We start from the raw sequence: 18810 nt of genomic DNA, 5'->3' as shown, positions 1-18810 counted from the left end.
CTGTTGTAAGGCCCTAAGTTCAATTTGGAACAATTTTATGGAAGTTTGAATAAAATTGAAGTTTTTGGCTATGTTTGATAACTGGCAGATTAGAACTGTCAACTTGTGTGAATTTTTAGAGGATCTTAACCACTTCATTTGGGAAAACTTCCTTCATGAGAGTTGTAGACCTTCAAGTCTAGAAAATTCTCCAAGTGGTTTCGTGTCGATCCGATATCTGTAGCTCCAGATATCCCCGTTTTAGTGAACGTAGTTCCGGCTGTACAGTGCCAGCGGGATTATTACATTGTTTTTCTTCTAAGTCCGAATTTAATTATGAATTTACCTTTGAGGGCTTAGGTTTTAGTAAGTTTCAGGTCTGATTAGGTAATTAGACTGGTGGGTTAAGGTTGGACTTGGGTCGGGCTTGTGGAAAACAAAACCCTAGCCCACTTGTGGGTTGCATGGGATTTTAGCCAAGGGGGGAAACCCTATTCTTCCACAATCAGAAAACAGAGATACACTACAGCACCTTCACGTGAAAAACAAAGAGAGAGCAGAAGAGAGAAAAGAGAGAACGTGTGAGAGAAGAGAAGGGAGCCGCCGCCCAAGCCACCACCATTGTCGCCGGTCACGCACGCGAGCAAGGGAGAGAGCGCGAGTAGAGAGGGATTCGCGAGGGAGAGGAAATAGAGAACGAGGACAGCAGCTTTTGAACCTTCTTTCCATCTCCAAACTTCTGTTTTTCCATCACCAAACAAGGTAAGGGCTGGTCCTAGGACTTGGGTAGTTTATTAGGGACTTGTTGCTATGTTTGTTTGTGAAGAATCTTGATTGTTGAGGGTTTGCATGAGGGTTTGGGTTGAAGGTTTGCTTGCTGTACTATTATCATATGAGACCTATGTGATTTGATTTTATTGCTGGAACATAGCTTAAAGCCTTGGGCTGAGATGGTTTATAGCTTAAACTAGAGGTGGAAGTTTCGCTGCCAGTTTCCTGTACTGGACAGCGGACTTCAGAGCCCCTTTTTACCTGTTTATGGTCATCAAATGAAAAAGTGATTGAAATGAAAGTTGTAGATTTTCGAAATATCTTTCCAGACATATAAAAATCATAATTTTTGGTTTAGTAATGTGATCTGGGGGTCGTGTTTAGTAACTGTCACACCTGCTGTTTTTCCTGTTCCGGACAGTTAGCTTTAAGGCCTAATATCACCTAATTCTGGGACTCAAATGAACAAGTCTGTAACTAGAGAGTTGTAGATATTTAAAATAGCTTTCTAGAAAGGTATCATACGTGATTTTTGGTTGAAAGATGCATTCTGTGGCTCTATTTTTGTGAAAGTTGTTTCTGCTGTCAATATGTTGAAGTTGCGATGATATATTATGCATGAGTGAATGTTCTTGCGTTCCTTTACGTGGATTATATTTATTTTCTGAGTTAATGGTTCAAGGGTCGCTCACCTAGCCGTAATTCCCTTGTAACCCGTGAATGTTGTGTTGTGAAGGTTGTTGTATAAAGAGTATGATAAGACTCTAGGATTGATTTTAGAGACTTAACAAAGAGAAAAGTGTAATAAACTCGCTTGCAAGTAAATGTGAATAATTGGACATAGGTCTGGTGAGGACTATGGACCATGAGAACGATGGTACCTTGCACGCGAGGGTGTTTTGTGGGTTGTACGGTGAGTCCCCACGTGATTGGCTGACTGCGGTCGCCTTGTGATTCTGTGGACGGACGGTGAGTCTGGCGGACGGTGAGTCCCCCCACATGATTGAGGGTTGTACGGTGAGTCCCCTCCGAGATTTGTTCATCTGCGGATGATCGTGATTATGGCCATGGAAGTTTTGGTGGGTTGTGTGAAGTGAGATTCCGTTAGTAACTGACTCTTTCCCATAAAAGACATATAATGTACTTATATTATATATGTTGTTGTTGATTTTGTCATTATCATTCTTTTTGTTGGACCTGACCCTGCTTGTTTGCTATGTGTTTATTTGGGGGGGTAGATGGTCGTGAAGATAATGGCGATGACTCATTCTTGGGAGTTGATGCTACGTGACGTGCCAATACCGGAGGACGACTACACTTCAGAGGAAGAGGAAGAGGCTAAGGAATAGGGTTTTGGTTGAGAGTCTTTTGTTTTTTGTTGGGGTTGAGAGTTTCCGAAGTGTTGGTATCGAACAATTTTATTGCTTAAATTCGAATGAACAAGTTTTGATGTAATCTTTATTTTCATTCAGGCCTTTGATTCGTACTCTTTACAGTTGGTTATTTAAAAAGTTTTACGATGTTGGTTACTTCCGCGTGTTTTTGGAAAGGTTATGTTTCAAGAGTTTTCGTAAAATGAGAGGTTTGTCATTAATTGAAGATTAATAAGTGAATCGACGAAAACTCTTTACGAAAATTGGTTAATTAGTTACTGTGTAACACTCGAGAAATCGGGGCGTTACAACTGTCATTTATACTCTAAGTTCAGTCTCCAGGAGTTATTGCCAAAGCAGTTTCTCGAGGAGTTTTCCTTGAAAAATGATGCGGCTCGCAATAAAGACATAAGTATTCCTGGCCGGTGGTCAACGATAACTTTCCGTTGGGGTTCGGGGAAGGAAGCGTTTAAGCGAGGATTAGGACTCTATTGGGAGGACGGCTCGCGTGATTCATAGTCTCAGGGCCTTCTCAATATAGAGGGAGGGCCTAAGCTCGATTGAATAAAATAACAAGGCAAAACACAAAAGGAACTTGAAATTCTCATTAATGCAAAACACAACAGGAGAATAAGTCATTATTGCAGAATTGACCTAAGAACCGCTAACATTTTTAGGTTTGTTCTACTTTTTTTCTCGGCGACGAAGCCTGGGGGATCGTCGATTCCAACCAACCTGGTGGGAATAACCCTTTTGAACGCCTCCATCTGGCGGAGATCGATCCGGGGATGGAGATATTCGACTTGGGCTTTGGCGAGGAAAAAACCGCGGCCGCGCTAAAAAACAGCAGTAGCAGCAGCGTCTGACCTCATTTCTTCCTTTAAGGCCTTCGCGTCGAGCTGAGCTTGAGACTTCATTGTAGATAAAGCCTCGTCTTTCTTCGCCAGTTCAGAATGAAGGTTTTCAAGGTCGGTCTCCATCAAAGAAAGGGTTTGATCTTTGGAAGCCGCTAGATCCTCCTTCGCCTCAGATTCCAGCTGCACCTCCTGCTGAAGCTTCCCGAGAGCTTTTTCCAAGTCAAAAATTCTCCTGCCTCGAAACTCTAAGCTAACCTCAGCACGATGGGTCTGCTCGCTCAGCTCTTTGGAAGAGGAGGTTTCTTGGGCTTTCAGCTGGGCAAGGAGTGCTCGGCGTTCCTCAATAGATTCAGCATTGAGGGCACAGAGGCGCACCACCTCAGATTGCAACTCGTCGGCACCCTGGGCGGACCGTTTGTAACAGTGAAAGGCGTGGAGCACTGTAGCCAACGCGCTTTCCGAAACTCTGTCCAAGCCTTGCTACTTGACCAGTTCGCCTATCCTCGCGATTTGCGTTGATGTCAGGGATAGAGAATATGGCAATTCTTGGTTTGAAGAGCCCGGAGGCGGGGCGGGATTATGACTGGGCGAGGGTATGCTGGTGGATGGCATTAAGTGTTGACCAGGAAGTGGCGGGATAACTTTCGTACCAGGGGAAGGCCTGTCAACGGAATCACCCTGGGCGTCGGGCGAAGAAACTGGAACCGCCTTTGAAGGTCCGGCGGGCTGGACCGACGTGGGAGTCTCCTCAGACTCATAAAAAGCTGCGGAGATAACATGAGTTCTTTCCCTGCCAGAAGACGATGCAATAGCCGCGGGGTGCAGTCTTTTTGAGGAAGGGCGAGGGGTTTCCTGGCCGAGAGGCCGTTTCCCACTTACTTTCGACAAGGACGTTTTGTCACCTTTCAAATTAATTCGGGAGGAAACGAGACGTTCCCTTTCTTCTCGAAGGCGACCAGAAGGCCCTCACTAGCATGGCGTATTTTTCCTAAAGCAATGAGCGGCAAGTATGAGCTAGCAGAAAACAGGGAATACGAAGTAAATAAGGGAGAAGGATTTACCAATTACACGAGTGCAGTCTAAAACCGGGAGTCTAGCCAGGAAGCTGATGACAGCTTTGTCCTTAGGGGTTAAGGAATCCTCAGGTGGGTCAATTACTTGGAGCACCTCTTCGGTCCAGTAGAGGGGAAATCGGGCGGTGCCGTCCCTGTGGGTAAAAACCTCGGGATACTCATGGGACACCATGACCCTGAAGAACTTCCGAGCCATATCAACGGTAATGTTGGACCAAAAAGGGTTGAAGCGCTGACGTCCGGATCTAGCTTCCAGGGAAACCCAGCTACGTGGCGGCTATAGCTGGGCGGACACGCAATAGAAATAGAAGAAGTGGGAGGGTTCAGGCTCTTGCTGAATCGCGTCGTGTTGGTAAATCTGCAAGTGCACAGATATCTCCGGGTTTTAATTTATCGAACCACAGGGAATTGGAATGTGAATTCAGTTTAAGATTCAAGTTCAAGGTTGAAAGGCAAGTAAAATTCAGTTTTAATAATTGGTTGTTTCTTGAGTTTGCAAAAAGACAAGTAATCAAGTAATAAAGCGATTGAAAAACAGAGATGAGATTGCCTTGGGTTCTTGTTCAACTAATTCAATTTTAGCAAACCTTCCTATTCAATTAATCCTGAGTCTCTCCTTGATGTTCTAGCCTAGATAGTTATCTATCGATGCCTCGTAAAGAAAACCCTTTCTAATCAAAAGATAGATTCAATTCCTTGACAACCTAAACATTTGTTAGAAGCACTAAGCATGCAATTTCAGGCCAACAAACCCCAACCCTTCCTCTATTCCTAGTAGCAAGTATAGAAGGAGTAATCTCACAACAAGTCCCAATTCTATAACAAACTATCGTTATGATTATAGAAAAGTAAGAAGCTAGCATGCATTCAAGCTTGGAAGATAAAGCATAGAAGTGAGATTCAAGGGTTTACTCAGAACATCATGAATAGAAAAGGATTGATAGCTAAAACATTCAAAGTCTTACAAAGAACCCAAAGCAAAAGGGGTTTTTAGCCAAACATGGCTATGAAATCCATGCTAGAAAATAAAGATAAAACCTGGAACATAAGACCTAGGGAAAGCTCCCAAAGCTCCAGAACTCAAGCTCTCCCTTCTAACTTATGAAAAAAATGATAAAGTACAAAAGGTCCAAAAGAAATGGCAAAAAGCCTAGGCAAACAGGTCGAGTCTGGGCGCTCAGGCGCCAATTCAGAGCGCCTGAGCGCCAATTGCATGTAAAAACATGCTCTCTGGACCCAATTGGCGCCTAGGCGCCCATTCCCCAGCGCCTAGGCGCTTAAGCTCGCCTGAAATGGGCTTTTTGGCTTATGAAACTCCTCTTTTCAATCCTCTTTAAGTTTTCCATCAATTCCATGCTTATTGGCCTTCTTTCTTCTCCAGTACCTGATCTGAAACTTAACCAACAAGCCAAGGAAAATTCTAGAAGCTCAAAGAGCTTATTAGCACATGAGATCCTTCAATTAACACAATAAAACCATGCAAGACCTAAACTTTACTCAAAATGCAAGAAAACTCCCTATAAAACTACTAAATTACCAAAGCAAAATAAAGACTAAAGAAAAGATAAAAATGCATGAGAATGCATGAAACACTACATGAGACTTAACAAAAAGACTCAAAACACACAAAGAAATGACCCTAAAAACACTACTAAAATAGGGTCATCACGTCGCAGAGGATTTCGAAGCATCGCAGGAAAGCCCAACTGTTGGGGTGAAGTTGGCTGGGAGCAACATTGATGCTATGAAGCACGGAGCAGATGAAGGGAGAAAAGGGAAACCTAATTCCCAAACTGGTGAACATGTATCCATACGCATAGAAGAAGTGGGGAACACCCACGTGGTTGTCTTGAGGACGGAGCCAAGAACGCTCGGCGGCTGTGCACACACCGTAATACATAAGATTCTCAAGAGGTTTTTCATGACAAAACCCACTGGATTCCGTAGAAATTTCACAAATGGATGACCACTGATCCAAGCTAGATGGTTGGTTAGGCATCGTCCCGGCGGGCAGAGCCCTAACGGCGGGGGCCGGCAAGGATTCCAAGGTCCTCGTTCGGAAGGCAACAATGTCCTTTTCTTCAAGCGGAGCTCCCCCTGGGGGGGGAGATCAACAGGAGGAACGTACCATAGGGGGGTGGCGACGGTGACGTCGCGTTTGGAGTTTCTGGTACAGCGCTTCGGTGTCATTACGAAAAAGGGTATAAGGAGTAAGGGTTACTTTAACGTTGTGAAGGTCCGCCGGAAGGAAGGGCGGCGCGTGGGAAGCTATGAAAGTGAAGACAGTGGTCTGCGGAGGGAGATTCGCGCGTCGTGAAAAGATTAAGGGGTAAGGGGAACAACGTCTTTATAAGCAAAAGGTAATGATTAAAGAAAACGTGTGAAGGGACGTTGGGGGAAGTTATTGGAAAATGTGGAGGAAAGGTGGAAGATCGTGCCCCATAACAAGGGGGAAATGATTGCAGTTGCGGGATTCGGGAAGTGGAAATGACCCAGTAAGTGGAAATTGCAAATGGTTGAAGATAATTGGCTCAGTATCCAAAACTGACAGGTTTCATGGGGATTCGAGGGGACGTTTCGGGAGAGCAGTTGAATTTTGCAGACCTAGGCTGCCATGTGTCGAAGGCCCTGGGCGCATCGAGATCTCAAGATTCAGGGCACGTGCGTAACTGCGACAGGGCGAGCAGATCAAGCATCATCGCCACAAGCTCGCTTGTGGACTAAAGCCGCCAGAGGAGCGTGATGGGACGTTCGAAGCTTCAATTTTTAAGCTTTAAATTACCAAGCCATGTTGGCAATTGTCCTTTGATTTCATACCTTATGTTTTAACATTAGTTAGTTTCGTATAGCCGTCGCCTTGTTTCTTCAGTTTAAAGACACACTTAGATCTCATACTTCTAGCTCAGTGTCTTGTGAACATGTGAACTGGGCGAGACCCCAGGGTCCCTCGCCCAGGAGCGCTGGCCTAGGGCGATGAGCGGACCAGGGACTTGGGCCTTCATCCCGGAGGCCCAACTGGCCCATTAGGATGATTTAGAGGCGCTAAGCCCAACTCCCCCAACTATAAATAAGGGAGGAATACTAATTGTAAGGGACTCTTAGCTCATTTGTGAAATAACAAAATTGAAATTCAGTTATTCTCTCTCCAAAGCGGTTACGCTCTCATTCTCCCTAGGAATCTCACATCACGTTCCTTACACCTTAGGTACTATACCTCATCTCAATGTTCATGATGGAACAAAATTCAAGGAAGGAGGTTATTTAGAATTAATATTCAGTTTTTATTTTTAATTAAAGGCTAAGTATTTAATTTTTATATTCAAAATAGAAGATAAAAATTTTGGAAACCCTAATGGGCCTTGGGATGGCCGTGGGTTGCATGGGAATTAGGGGGGAAGGATTTCAGCTTTGAGTGAACAAAAGGGGGCTGAATTAGAAACCCTTCTACACATTCTCATTCACGTAAAAACAGAAGAGAGAAGAGGGAGAGAGAGAGAGAGACTTGCCAGTGAGAGAAGAAGAAGAGGACCCGCCACATCAACCCTAGCCGCCGCCGTCGAGAAAGGGGAAGAAGAGGATTCAGTCGAGAAGGAGAAAGGGAAAGAGAGACGCGTGGGAGAGGAAGAAAGCAAGGATTCTAATCTTCATTCTTCATCATCTCTCAATCTTTAAGGCCAAGGTAAGGGCTGGTCTAGTTGGGTAGAGTCTAGGTCCTTCTTTTGTGAAAATTTCGTGATTTTATGTGAAAAAGCTTTATATATGGGGCTATATGATGGGTGGATGATGATTCTTATGCATGATGAGAATGTATGCCTACTGATTCCATGATCACTTGATAATCATATGCAAAGTTGCTAACTTTTCACACTTACGCTTAAATCTAAACTAAGACGATTAACATGTTTTAGATCTGATTATGTGATGAAATTTATTTGAACATATGCTACCGGAATTTGGCTAAGAGAGTTGAACAAGCAAAATAATTTTTTTTGGGAAAGCCCTAGCCTAGAATAGCTCTCGGCCGAACCCTAATTTAGGGTTTTCGGTGCATTTTTCTTGTTTCTTTTGTATGATTGTTGGTTTGATAATTTGCTACTGGAATTTTATTGTTTTTGTGATGACAAGAACATGATGATGATGCTATTACCATTTAGGTTGTTAATTGAACCTTTTATTGGTTGAGATTTTGACCAAAAGTGCATATATTGTGGTATGACTTGGGGATTCTTAGTAACATGCGAGTAGGAAGGTTTTATGTGATGCTTTGCATGGTAATATACTTCTGGATTTTGTATGCATGATGTGGTGAAGCTTGTTTAGGCGACATGAGTTGCCTCTTAATTGAGTTGGGTCGAAACCCTAACTAGCTAGGGTTTTCGGTATGCGATTTGAATAACTTACTATAATTAAGTTGCTGGAATCTTAGTAAGTGGTATTTTAAACGTGGTTAATGGATACTTCTATAACATGAGGATAGGAGTAGAGCCAAGAGATGAGACTTAGTCGCTTGCAAGTAGTGTGATGTGACTTATGGTAATAGTTCTAAGAGTAGGCTATGAACCATGAGAACGATGGTGCCGTTAGAGACAAACGGTTGCTTGCGCGCGAGGGTGATTGTGGATTGACTGTGTGACTCCACGTGATGAGGTTGACTGCGGTCCCCTCGAGATTGATGGATCGACTGCGTGTCTCCATGTGACTTGGGTTGACTGTGTGTCCCCTTGTGATTGTTCATCTGCGAATGTTCGAGATTGGCCAAGGTGAATGTGGTGGTTGTGTGATGGTGAGGTCGTTAGCCTAACTGAACCTTAGGTTACTAACTGAGATGTGAACTTATGATTTTCCCGTTAAATTTCAATGCTTATGTGAGCTGTGATTATTTGTGTGTTGAACATGAGATTTGACCCTTTCTTATTTGTTATGTGTTAATCTGGGGGGGGGGGTCCCAGATGGTGCGGATCGCGAGCTGGGTGCACTCCTGGACGATCGATCTCCATGATCAAGCGAACGACAATGCTTGGGTCATCGACTCACGCCAGGTGCGTCGAATATACGTCGGCGGTGCTACGATCACTGGTCGTGATCGAAATGGGAACGTCATTCAAGTCCAACAGATGGATCGAGGAAAAGTGAAGATGCCGTTCGTGCCTTGTCGTTTTCTGCTTCCGATGGACGAGGGCCCTAGGACATCCTCCGTACAAGTGTCGGGAGTGGAGGAGGATCCTTCAGAGGAGAAAAATGTCGCAACTGAACCGCCAGCCGCTGAAGTTGTTGTACTAGTGGAGCCAGAGTCAAAGGTGAACCTTGATGAACCAGAGGCCGAGGTTCCAGTTAAGAAGTGAAAGAAGCCGGATAGAACTATTTACTTATTTTCATGTTGAGGTTAATTTTTAATGTCATGGATTTTGAGATTTCAGACAACTATTGTGTTACGATTACCGTGTGGATATTTTATTAAAGAAGTTAATTGTTCAAAGGTTTGCGATGATATTTAATTCCGCGCGTTTTGGAAAATTAAGGTTTCAAGAGTCTTACGTAAAATGAACGTTTGTCACTAATTATAGATTAATTAATTAGATGATGAAAACTTTTTACGAAAATTCTGGCATTGTGGTTACTGTTGACATTCGAGAAATCGGGGCGTTACATTGTGGTATCAGAGCTCCGGTTGAGAAACCAGAGCACTAGGGTTTTGGGCACACGAGTTTGAGCTCGTTGCTGTTTGTTTTGATGATTTCTAGGTTTCCGCGGTGAGATTTGGGTAGACTTGTTTGTTTAGATGGTTGCTTGGCTGTGAGACTGTCGGAAATTAGTATCATTGCCATGATACTCGAGTTATATTGTTTGTTATACATTTAGATATTTTATTTTATTTGGGGAACTGACATTGGGTTGTGGTTCTATTTCTAAGCAGGTGATGGCCCAAGCAATGGCCAAGCAATGGCCCAGTTGGCCCAGGTGATGGCCCAGCAGGCTGCCACTGCTGCTGCTCAGACCGCAGCACAGACACAGCGGGAAGCTGAAGAGAATGCTAGGAGATCTGAAGAGAACGTCAGGAGAGCTGAAGAGAATGCCAAGAGAGCACAAAGAGCTGAAAGGGAGCTGGCACAGGATAAGATCCGTATGAGGACTGACTTCAACCGCCATGGACCACCCAAGTTCCAAGGCGAGGTTGAGCCTGAAAAAGCTGATTTGTGGGTGCAAGAAATGGAGAAGATCTTTGATGCACTCCACACTCTGGATGCAGAGAAAGTGAACTTGGCGACCTTTATGCTGAAAGGTGATGCTGAGTACTGGTGGAGAAGCGCCAGGCAACTGATGACAGCTAATCAGGTGGCTGTTACTTGGGATTCCTTCAAGACTGCGTTCATGAATAAGTACTTTCCCGAGACTGCTAGAAAGAGATGGAGAACCAGTTCCTTGGGTTGAGACAGGGAACGATGACAATGGGAGAGTATGCTGCTAAGTTGGAGGCCTTATCCAAGCACTTTCGCTTCTTCCAAGCGCAAGTGGATGAGGCATATCTATGCAACAGGTTTATGAGGGGAATGAGGAATGAGATTGAAAGAGCTGTCAGGACTCTAGGAATCAGAGCTTTTCAACAGCTGGTTGAGAAAGCTAGGGAGGTAGAGACTATGGAGAACAGACAGAGGGGCTGATCCGACAGTGGAGGACTAGTCCGCTCTGGACAAAGCCAGACCGGGTGGTTCAGTGGTCAGAAGCAAACTGGGAGGTTTGATAAGGGCAAGGCCCTACAGCGAAAACCTTATCAACGTCCTACTGACAAGGTGTCCTTCGTAGGAAGGGGAGTAGCACATGTGCCTAAAGAAGAGGTTGTCTGTTTCAAATGCAATCAGAAGGGACACTACGCAAATGAGTGCGGAAAGGAAATTTTGTGTTGGAAGTGTCAGAAGCCAGGGCACATTGAGAGAAATTGTCCGAATGCTGCTAAGGCTGAACCAGTGTTGAATACTGCTAAGGGGAGACGACCAGCTGCTCCAGGGCGTGTGTTTGCGATATCTGGAGAGCATGCTGCAGTTACTGATGGCCTTATCCAGGGTACGTGCATTATTGTTGGTAAATCCGCAAGTGTACGAAATCCACCCGGTTTTAAATATCGAACCACAAGGATTGTGAGTGACTAAATCCAGTTTAAGCTTTGAGTTTGAAGGTTTGATATATTGAAACAAAGATACGTCGAAGTAGTAAAAAGGAAAAAAGGAAAATTAAAAAGACAATTCAGAAAATAACATGCTTTGGGTTCTTGTTCAACTAGTCAATTTAAGCACATCATTCTATGCACATGTTCTCATGGATCTCTCCTTGATGATATAGCCTAGTTACTCACTTATTGATTCCTCACATAAGCAATTCTCTCATACTAAAAGCTAAGCCCAATTCCTTGTGTACTTAGTCATTTATATGAGGTTTTAGATCATGCAATTTCAGGCCATCAAACCCCAACCTGTAAGACCCAAGATTTTAAGCTTAGGATCAGTGGAAGAGATTTCCATTTACGATTAGGGTTGATGTATTGTGAAGGGAAACCTGAACTAGAGTTTACCAAATGAAATAAATTTATGAAGGAGAAAGTTCAGGAAAAGTCTAAGGATTTTACCAAAGTCGATGAAAGTTATAGCACGATCGTTATACGCTTAACCTAGGTCAGAAACCCTAGTATATAGCTAATTTTCACTTTTAGGCACGATGGAAGTTAATTCCAAAAATCTTCAGAGAAATGTTAGAACTTCTCTTCTTCCATATATCACAATCGTTTCGAGGCGAAACTCTAGGATCTACAAACGTCCGATTCCAATCATCGGAAGTTTGCCGAAACCGAAACCCTGGTATTTCGAAACCCTAGAATTTCTCGACAATGAAGACTTTTTCTATTCAGAGCTTCAAATGAATATTCTACACGCGTACACCCATTTCTCTTGATGATTTCAATCTTTCTTCAGAAGGAAGTTTTCTATTCCGACATTCGATGCAAAAAGCAACTTATCGGGTAAAATAGTTTTACACCGACTATGCATTAGTTGCCAAAAATACAAGGAGACATCTTTTTAGTTTTGGATTTATGTCGCCAAAACCTATCTTAGAATTCACGGAGAATGAAGCCGGAAAAATCAGATTCGCGAAACTTTCATTTTCCCGCGTTTTTTCAACCTCTATATATAGCATTAAAAACAAGCCTCGAAAACCAAAAATCATACTGATATTTCTTTGAAGAATTAGAAGATTCAGCGGGGATAATATCGTGTCTAAAATACGTTGGAATCAGTAGGAAGAAATCGGAATCACTCTTATATTCTTTTTTTAACTCTATGAGTTAAATCCTCCGATATCTAAACAAATCTGTACCGATTTACAAAATATCTTCTCAAAATATCTTTGATAAATATCTATTCATCCTTATCCGATCTTTGATAAATATCTACTCATTTCTTGGTTCATGGATCATTTTAATTTGTTCAAAGTGATCATAATTTATATTTTACTATTTCATAAAGTTCCTCATAATTTTTAGTATAGTTATATATCCATTATCTATTTTTCTCTTAACTCTGTGAGCTAAATTCTTCAGTGTCTAAATCAATTTATACCAGTTTACAAAATATCTCCCTAAAATATATATCCATCCTTATCCCTCCACCAATTCGTTCCCATCCTCATTCTGTCGACATCTCTCTCATTACACTTTTTTCTTCATTTTCTTCCTTGACCCATTTCCTACTTCTTCTTTTATATATATATTATGTCCTCTTCTCCTTTCTTTCCATTTTCAATTCTTTCTTTTGCTGCAGCAGACCCATTTCATTTTCTTCATTCTTCCTTTCTCTTCTCCAAGCGTGGCAACACAAGCCACCACCGCCCCTCCTCCTCACCATGGCTGTTATGTCCACCCAAGAGGCCACCATAATCACGTTCTTCTTCTCCTTTCCACCATGAAAACCATCACCACAAACATGTTCTTGTTCTGCCCCTCCTTCTTCACGCAAGAAAGCCACCATGGCAGCCACCACGTTCCTTTTCTTTCTCTCCATGGCCACCACAAGAAGGCCAGCACCACAAGGAGACACCATCATCATTTTTCTCTCCTTTGCTGTACACGCACACCATGTTTCTTCTTCCTCTATCAACCATGGCAGCACCCCATCATCAACATGTTCTTCTTCTTCTTTCTTCCTCACGAAGCCACCACCGATGGCCACCCACAACACCATCATGGACACACCACATGAACCACCACCATGGGTCTCTCTTTCCAGCCGAGAGCACCACCTCCATGGCCACGAAGCAAGCAAAGAGAAACGACAAAGGAACCATGAAAGAAAACAGGGGAGAACGACGTGAAAACGCCACCGCCGCCGGCGTCGCAAACTTCGACCTTCGATTCCGGTGTACTCGGACCTCCGTTCACAGCGAGGTTAGTACCGTTGGAACCCTTGCGGCGTCCACAACAAAACCCATATTCCGGATCGTCGTTTCGCCGCCGTCGACCGCCGTCGCTGCCGCCTTCGGGAGCTCTTTCCGGTCAACTCCGGCGACCGATGGAAAAACAGAGGATACTGCTACGATCCTTGCCGTGAGGAGAGCAAAACCCTATCTTCAATTTCGTATTTGGGTCATTTTATTCGACGACCCCGATAACCACCGTCAACATTCGGCTGAACTTTCTGGGCAAACCGTCGACTCTTTGGGGAAACGGACAGCGCCGTTGAGTTTCTGGCCGCGAAAGGATGAAGGAACAACCTTCCTTTGTGTCTCCGGCGACAGTTCCTCCGTCAACCCCGTGAGCCGCAACTTTCTCTGGCGACTCTTCGCCGACAAGTTTCAGAAACTTGATTTTCGTACGATGAACGGAAGCACCTTGCATCGAAGCTACACAATGGGAGGAATCGAGCAAACATATGCAAATAAAGATGTAATCGGATCGGAGTTGCACCTTAGTATGGAAATTGGCTAAGGTGAGGGCTTCTCACTGAATCTCTAGTTAATGCTTAGGGTCGATGTTTTCGACATTGTTTATTGTTTATGCACTGGATTGTGTGTGATTGGAAAATGTTTTCTGAGGCTTCGGCTGACAATGTAGATGATTCATCTACTGAATGTTTTTGAGATTGACTTACATGCTATGTGCTAAGTGGGTAATCTAGGATGTGTGGTGCATGCTTTATATGCTAAGTGCTAAGTGTTTATGATGCGATTTATTGATATATGACATGTTGTTGATTGTGATAATTTAAATATGCTCTGTACTGGAATCTGAGTTTCTGAATGGTGAGAATAGCGGGCAGGTCATGCCGATTTTATTTTGAGAGTTTTGAGAAAGTTTGATAGGACGAACGAGGTTCGGGCCTTAATTTTGTTTAGTGGATCGAGACATCCTCTGGAAGCGACTTGGGATTGGGAGATCCTGAAAATGTATAAGACTTGCGATAAGACAAAATGGAATCTATTTTATAAAGAAAATTCATAAGACCTTAAATAACCTCAAAATCTTTAAGTAATGATAACAACCTCGAAGGAAGGCATTGGAAGTCAAATCATAGTTTTGGAAAAACGAGGAGTGTCGTCGGATCCAAGTGTTGAGTTTGTTGTTGTGCTGTTGGAGCAGCGTTTGTTGTTGTGCTGTTGGAGCAGCGTTTATTGTTGTGCTGTTGGAGCAGCGTTTGTTATTGTGCTGTTGGAGCAGCGTTTGTTGTGGTGCTGTTGGAGCAGCTATGTGTCGTTATGAAGTGTGTCTTTTGGTCGCAGAATCGACTTTACCTTAGGGTAAGCTTTTAGAGACTTTAACTTCCCTAGAACACGTGGCGACGTGTCGAGTGAGGACGGAGACGTTGTTTGACTAATCATTTTGCATACATGCAACATTAATGGGGTATTAACACAGGACGTACTCTGGACCTCGTCGGTTTCCAAAATGGTCATAAGACCCGGAATGCCGTGAAAGAGCGTTTATAGACGTCTCTTGTAGCAGACCGAAATGGCAGACCTACGGGTTTACTGCTGATCTGGCTACCTTTGTGTGGTGTAAGAGGCACGCGGGCCGAAATGGTTCCACCGTGGCTGGTGTTAGGGCTGATCCGTTTGATGTCCATCCCTTTCCGGAATGCATGTGGTTAACTGGGTTAACCTGCATATCATTTCATGCAACATGCATACTGACTTAGTGATGAGTGTGTTTGATACTTGTTAATTTTATTTGAGGCATGTTAACTGTGATTTATCGTCGTTTATATTCATCATGAGATATGCAACCCTAGGATGTTATCCCTAGCTAAAAGCCTAAGTGGCTATCCTATTATCTGTATCTATCCTTGCTATTATTTACATAATTCTTTGGAGTTGACCCTCGCATCTTCTGTGTGTGCTTTGGCGAACAAACGCCCTTTGTCAGATGTCTTTGGCGGACTAGTCCACGACGGTTCACCCTTCGGGGGAAACTAGAGTTGGGATGCTGAAACAGGAGCGCATCGCGATAGCGAGCGAAGGACGGAGGATGTACCTAGACTTAGTCGTTCTGGATTCAGATTCGGACGACGATCACGCTAGCATGTAGGATTGAGTGTTAGTGTGAGCTCCTCGAGATGGGATTAGTGTAGGAGTAGAGTCTTAGCTCTGAACATCATTTGTTTCATTCGGGACAGGGTAGTTTCCCACCTATAGCTTTTTGTGTGGTTTCGTTACGGGAATCACAGAGAGTTGGTTGGACTTAGGAAGTCTTGTTTCAGGCCGATGGGCCAGCTTATTCTCATTTTGAGGGATAGTGTTGCGGACACTTAACCTTTTCTTTTGGTTTGTACTTTTGCCTACGGGCGCTACTCTTCTATTACCCGTCACTGGAGGTTCACTCGTGACGAGGTTGCTACTTACAGCGGGGGCTGTTTATATATTGTATATTAGTTATAATCGAAAAAAAAAAATATATTCACGTTTTTCCGTATTAAGTTTACTTTTGGTTACTAAAGTGACGCCACCGAAATCGGGGTGTTACACAACCCTTCCTCTATTCCTAGTAGCAAGTATAGAAGGGGTAATCCCAAATCGGTTCCCTAATCTATAACAAACTTCCGTTCTGATTATAGAATAGTATAAAGCAAGCATGCATACAAGCTTAGATTGAAATTTAGAAAATGGGATTCAAGGGAAGAAGAAGAACATGTGGGAAAGAACTTAAGATTATAACTCAAATATAAAAAGTCTTACAAAGAAATCCAAAGCAAAAGAAGAGAGATTAGCCAAGCATGGCAAGTGCCATGCTTGGCTAAGAACCTGAATTACAAGCTTAGAAGCCCTCTCACACTCTCCTAGATGCTCCTCTACCTCTGAGTTTATGTAAAAATGAAAGTAGTATCAAAGATTGCAAAAGAAAATGACTAAAATCCTATTTATAGGCAAAAATCACGAGTCTGGGCTGTTCCTAGCACTCAAGCGCCAATTCAGAGCGCCTGAGCGCCAATTCCATGCTGAAAAAGTGCCTCTGGAAGGTAATTGGCGCCTAAGCGCCAATTCTGAGCGCCTGAGCGCCAATTCCAGAGCGCCTGAGCACCAATTCAGAGCGCCTAGGCGCCAATTCCAATTTCTGGAACAGGGAATTTGGTGCCTAGGCGCCAATGGAGCATGCCTAGGCGCTCAGACTCGCTGGAAAGTCCCTTGATCTTCATTTTAACTCCTCTTTATGCCTCTTTAAGCCTCCCTTCAATTCACCAAGCTTCTTGACCTTCCTTCTTCTTCAGTTTCAGACCTGATTGCTCTCATCAAAGCTCAAGGAAAAATATCAAGAATACCAACCATTTTAATTGCACAAGGGACTTAAAACTAATGACAATTAACAAAAGACTCAAAACTATACTAAAATGCAACTAAAGTCCTTATAAAACTACATAATTACTAAACTAATGCAAATGCACAAATAAAAGTAAAAATGCATGAGAATGCATGAAACACTACATGAGACACAAGAAAAAGACTCAAAACCTACAAGGAAAAACCCTAAAAACATCATATAAACCCGGGTCATCAATTATAGCTAGAAACTCTTTAATGGTTTTATTTGATTCTGGTGCTACACACTCGTTTATCTCCGAGAAGTGTGCGAAGGAATTAGGGCTACTGAATTCTGAGTTACCCTTCGATTTGGTGGTGACAACCCCTGCCGCCGATCGCTTAGTTATGTGCACAACATGTTTGCAATGTCCGTTGGTCTACGAGGATCGGAAGTTCCTTGCGAACCTCGTCTGCTTAGGGCTTAAAGAGCTCGATGTGATTATGGGGATGGACTGTTTGGCGCAATATCATGTTCTTTTGGATTGTGCTAACAAGGCCGTGGTGTTTCCAGATTTAGGCGTTACAGATTACCTGAATTCGTACTCGTTGAGAAAGGGTTCACCAGCATTCGTGAACTCTATTGTGGCGGAAGCAAGGAACGATAGTGACGTGCGGAACATCTCGATAGTGCAAGACTATGTGGATGTGTTCCCGGAGGATGTGCTTGGATTAACGCCAGTGAGGGAGACGGAGTTCTCTATTGATATCATGCCCGACACGGGACCGATATAGGATCTCTCTTCGAAGGGATTTATCCGACCAAGTGTGTCGCCGTGGGGCGCACCAGTGCTGTTGGTGAAGAAGAAGGACTGGAGGTGGCTGATATTCAGAAGACTGCTTTCAGAACTCGCTATGGGCATTACGAATATCTTGTGATGCCGTTCGGAGTGACCAATGCACCTGCGACGTTTATGGATTATATGAACCAAGTGTTTAGGCCATTTGTGGACAAGTTCGTGGTTGTCTTCATCGACGACATTTTGATTTACTCAAAAAGTAAAGAAGAACACGAAGAGCACCTACGACAAGTGTTGGAAGTGCTGCGAGAGAAGGAGTTGTATGCCAATGGGTCGAAGTGTCAGTTCTGGATGGAGGAAGTGAAGTTCCTTGGTCATGCCATATCTAGCAAGGGTGTGGCAGTGGACCCCAGCAAAATAGAATCAATTTTGGTGTGGGAACAACCTAAGACAACAAGCGACATCAGGAGTTTTGTTGGATTTGCTGGCTACTACAGACGTTTCGTGAAGGACTATGCAAAGTTGACTTCACCGTTGACGCAGTTGACAAAGAAGCATCAACTGTTTGCATGGAAGGAGAAGTGTGAGGCGAGCTTCCAAGAGTTGAAGAAGCGGTTGACTAGCGCACTTATACTAGCCTTACCTAAGGAAGGAGAACTCTATGACGTGTACTGTGATACGTCGCATAATGGTTTGGGTTGTGTGCTGATGCAGGAGAAAAGGGTGATTGCTTATGCATCGTGACAACTGAAGATACATGAAAAGAATTACCCTACGCATGATTTGGAGTTGGCTGCTATAGTCTATGCTCTCAAGATTTGGAGGCACTATCTGTATGGCAGTATGTTCACGATCTATAGTGATCAAAAGAGTCCGAAGTACTTGTTTGATCAGAAGGATCTGAACATGAGGCAGAGAAGGTGGATGGAGTTTCTGCAAGATTATGAGTTCACCCTGCTGTACCATCCGGGGAAGACCAATGTTGTAGCTGACGCTCTCAATCGAAAGGCTATACACGTGTCCTCGTTGATGGTCAAGGAATTAGAACTGTTGGATGAAGGTATGAAAAACGGTAGAAAGGGGGGGTTTGAATAACGTTTTCAGTATAAAACTTCCACCTTAAAGATTTTGACAAATCTTTCGAGAACTTAAGTGCTAAAGATAAGAGATAGAAAAGCACACAAGG

General features: G+C 43.5%; 1 long non-coding RNA gene across 1 annotated transcript; it reads left to right on the top strand.

Annotated features, from left to right (window-relative positions):
* The first annotated feature begins 450 nt into the window (after nucleotides 1–450).
* LOC130731772 (uncharacterized) lies at nucleotides 451–2205 on the top strand. Its single transcript, XR_009016820.1, has 2 exons — nucleotides 451–741; nucleotides 1989–2205. It is a non-coding gene; the product is annotated as an uncharacterized LOC130731772 (long non-coding RNA).
* Nucleotides 2206–18810: the final 16605 nt, after the last annotated feature.

The sequence above is a fragment of the Lotus japonicus genome, chromosome 1 (genome assembly GCF_012489685.1).
Source record: "Lotus japonicus ecotype B-129 chromosome 1, LjGifu_v1.2".
NCBI lineage: Eukaryota > Viridiplantae > Streptophyta > Magnoliopsida > Fabales > Fabaceae > Lotus > Lotus japonicus.
Note: the sequence above shows the minus strand (reverse complement) of the source record. Positions and strands in the feature narration are given on the sequence as shown.